Source organism: Schistocerca americana, chromosome 3, assembly GCF_021461395.2.
Source record: "Schistocerca americana isolate TAMUIC-IGC-003095 chromosome 3, iqSchAmer2.1, whole genome shotgun sequence".
Classification (NCBI taxonomy): domain Eukaryota; kingdom Metazoa; phylum Arthropoda; class Insecta; order Orthoptera; family Acrididae; genus Schistocerca; species Schistocerca americana.
Genome location: NC_060121.1, coordinates 951,830,296 through 951,834,637, shown reverse-complemented (window position 1 = coordinate 951,834,637; position 4,342 = coordinate 951,830,296). Strand labels below are relative to the sequence as shown.

At 45.4% G+C, this 4,342-nt stretch overlaps 1 non-coding gene across 1 annotated transcript; it reads right to left on the bottom strand.

The window, feature by feature from the left end:
• Positions 1-2,441: 2,441 nt before the first annotated feature.
• On the bottom strand, positions 2,442-2,516 carry Trnap-cgg. The gene has a single exon. It is a non-coding gene; the product is annotated as a tRNA-Pro (tRNA).
• Between the last annotated feature and the right edge of the window lie 1,826 nt (positions 2,517-4,342).

The window sequence follows — 4,342 nt, the reverse complement described above, 5'->3', positions numbered from 1 at the left end:
TAGCAGATTAAAAGAAAAAAACCTTTTGAATGATATTTATACATAAAATCGCACTCATTCCCACGGCGTTACTAATAATTTTGCAAAGAATGAAGACAAAGTAAACAGATCACGTAACAGCTGCATATGTCAGCACAAAATACGACATTGTATGGGGCTGCATATGGTAAGAGAAAGGTGAATATGAAAATATGCATAGCTCTGGAACATCTAGCTATTCTAAAGGTAATTTGGTACCCCCACGTCTTAACAAACTGAAAAATGGCTTTGGAGGTCATATGCCCTTAGTCACGTTTGGGTACATACAAGGTGTCCCACCAAACTTTGGCACCTCATACATTTCCGAAAACAAGGAAAATATGAAAAAAGCAATCGGACAGGGACACTCCAATGTCAAGGGTCCAAAGAACGGGTATAAATATACAGTTCATAATGTAAACAAACATCACTTTCAACGCAATGTTCCGTTTTCCTTTAATGGGACATACGTTTTTCCACCGAAATGAAAACTAGAAATACAGTTAGTAACGGCGAACTTGCTTTCACTGCTCTAAATCTTATTCCTCCTGTAATTCCTTCAAATGGCTCTGAGCACTATGGGACTCAACTGCTGAGGTCATTAGTCCCCTAGAACTTAGAACTAGTTAAACCTAACTAACCTAAAGACATCACAAACATCCATGCCCGAGGCAGGATTCGAACCTGCGACCGTAGCGGTCTTGCGGCTCCAGACTGCAGCGCCTTTAACCGCACGGCCACTTCGGCCGGCTGTAATTCCTTCAAATGTAAGCAATGGAAACAGTGCCACAGCTTTTGCGGTAATGCTGTAATACCGTGACGCGAGTTAAGCGCACTGTCCTAAACCCTGCTGTAGGCAACCCTTGCTCTGCGTATTACGGCAAAAAACTGTTGCGCCATTGCCATCCCTTAAAAGTCTAGGTATTTCAGAGGGTATGAGATTTAGAACAATGACAATAAATCCGAAGGCACTAACTGTACCTCTAATTTTCATTTCCATAGAAAAACATACATGTGCCATTAAAAAAAATGGACTGTGTACTCCCGCCTCTTGTGAAAGCTCTTTACATAGATGCACCCTGGTGACTTGCATTTTTCACATTTTGTTTCGTTTCGGAAATATAGAGGTGGCAGAGTTAGGTGGGACATGGCGTGCATGCACAGAGGTGACAAAATTCAGCCGGCCGCAGTGGCCGTGCGGTTCTAGGCGCTTCAGTCCGGAACCGCGGGACTGCTACGGTTGCGGGTTCGAATCATGCCTCGGGCATGGATGTGTGTGATGTCCTTAGGTTAGTTAGGTTTAAGTAGTTCTAAGTCCCATAGTGCTCAGAGCCATTTGAACCATTTGACAAAATTCACGGGATAGCTCCTAAGGTCTTGTCGGACCTCCCTTTACCCGGGGTAGTGCAGCACCTCGACGTGGCGTGAACTGAACAAGGCGTTGAAAATCCGCTGCAGAAATATTTCTTATTTTTTTATATTTTTTCTTTTACTTTTTTAACTGTCACTGCAGGATTTTGCGCACTAACTGACCTCTCGATTATGCCCTACAAATGTCCGACAGGGCTCACGTAAGTCGATCTGCGATGCCATAACATTCGCTCGAAATATCCAGAATGTTCTTCAAACAAATCGCGAACAGTTGTGGCTCAGTGACATTCGCCTGTTGTTTGGGAGCATGAAGTCCATTGAACGGCAGCAAATGCTCTCCAAATAGCGGAATATAAAAATTTCCAACCAGTGATCGGCTCAAGTGGACCAGAGGACCCAGTCCATCTTATGTAAACACAGCGCATACCATTATGTTGTTTAGTGTGTACATCTCAGACATGCCAGCGACGCTTTCAAGGAAATTTGGATACGCAGATGACTGAGCAATTGATATCGGAAAACAAACCATTGAACAAACGGAAAAGATCCTGACAGAAGTCCTCAAGAAGCTGAGTCAGTACTTCAAAAAGTTAGAACTCAAACCAAAAACCAGTAAAACTGAAGTTTGTTGCTTTCATCCAAACAAAAAAATTGGGCAATATGGAGTTAAAACTGTGCATGGACAACCAGCAACTGGGACACAACAGATAGGCTAAATACCTAGGGGATAAATTGGATAGAACGCTGTTTTTCAAACATCACCTCCAAAATGTTGCTACAAAAATAAGAATTCGCAACAACATAATTCATAAACCTTGTGGAACAACTTGGGGACGTACAGCAGCAGCTCCACGATGCTCAGCTCTACGGTTGGTGTACTTGATGCTGTATACTGTGCTGCTGTCGGCTCAATAGTACCCATACAAGTATCATAGATACCCAACTAAATACCACAGTGCTTCTTATCACTAACACAATCAAATCTAGAATGAGATTTTCACTCTGCAGCGGAGTGTGCGCTGATGTGAAACTTCCTGGCAGATTAAAACTGTGTGCCCGACCGAGACTCGAACTCGGGACCTTTGCCTTCCGCGGGCAAGTGCTCTACCAACTGAGCTACCGAAGCACGACTCACGCCCGGTACTCACAGCTTTACTTCTGCCAGTACCTCGTCTCCTACCTTCCAAACTTTACAGAAGCTCTCCTGCGGGGTCCTGAGTTCGAGTCTCGGTCGGGCACACAGTTTTAATCTGCCAGGAAGTTTCACAATCAAATCTGCTCCCATACACTGGTTACCAGTACTAAGTCTTATCCCCACCCCCCGCCAGATCTCAGACGTAAAGACGTTCTCTTAAGAGAATTCAGCAAAATAATGGACAATCCAGAACTACCGATACATTCTGGCAACAGCAACTCAAATGCTAGTCGCCTGCGTTCGAGAAAACCACCAACTAGAGATGGCCTGAACTTGAGGAACAGCAACTACCAAACTAGTACAAACTAGTACTGAGTGGCAGAAGAGACTGAACGACAAATGCCGCCGAACAATGCCTCCTGCGAAGAAAACGCCGCCACCTTGTTCCAACCTCACTCGTAGACAATGGTCCACACTAAACAGATTCCGAACCAAGAATGGGAATTGTGCATGTTCCCACTGCAAGTGGAACATAACTTCAACGTCTGAGTGCGACTGTGATGCTACACAACAGACGGTCCAGCACATCACCGAGTGTAGGACAAGAAAGTATAATGGCAGTACCAGTGATTTTGCCCTGGCTACTCCACGAACTATAGTCTGCATTCGTAATCTAGACATAAAAGTGTACATTTTCAATCATAGATGTTGTATCTCTAGCCATATACTAAAATAAACCATTATGGAGTCATGGCCAGCTGGCACGATGCCTTGCTGACAACTTGGGTCCACGACTTCGTGCGGTCTGCGCCACACTCGAACCCTACCATCGGCTATTAACAACTGAAATCGGACTCATCTTACCAGGTGACCGTTTTCCAGTAGTCTAGGGACCAACCGGTTTCCTCACTAACACAGGAGAGGCGCTGCAGCTGATGTCATGCTGTTGGTAAAGGCAATGGCGTCGGTCGTCTGCTGTCATAGCCAAATTGTGCCACTCTGTCCTAACAGCTAAGTTCGTCGTACCTCCCAAATTCATTTGTGCGATTATTTCACGCAGCGCTGCTTGTCTGTTAGCACTGACAAGTCTACGCAAACGCCGCTGCTGTCGGCCGTCAAGTGAAAGCCGTTACACTTTCTTTTACCGTGGTGAGAGGTAACGCCTGAAATGTGGTATTGTAGGCACATTCTTGATACTGTGGGTCTCGGAAAACTGAATTGTTTAACCATTCCCGAAATCGAATGTCCCATGCATCTAGCTCCAACTACCACACCATGTTCAAAGTCTTTTAATTCTCGTAGTTCGGCCATAATGAGGTCGGAACGCTTTTCACATGAATAACTTGAGTACAAATGACAACTCCGCCAATCACTGACCTTTTGTACCTTATATACGCGATACAACTGCCATCGGTATAGTTGCATACAGCCGTCCAATGACATTTGTCACCTCAGTGTAACTAACAGTGCACAACTGGTAATAGTGAAGTAAGGAAGGAAGAGCAGGGTTTGTAGGGTTGTTTGGGGGAAGAGACCTAACCGCGAGATCATCGGTCTCATAACATTAGGGAAGGACGGGGAAGGAAGTCGACCGTGCCTTTTTCAAAGGAACCATCCCGGCATCTGCCTGGAGTGATTTAGGGAAATCACGGAAAGCCTAAATCAGGATGGCCGGACGCGGGATTGAACCGTCGTCCTCCCGAATGCGAGTCCAGTGTGCTAACCACTGCGTCACCTCCCTCGGTGCAGGGCTTAACACCCATTGACAATGAGGTCTTAGGAGCCCTAGCTCAAATGGGATGAGAATGAAGGAGGATT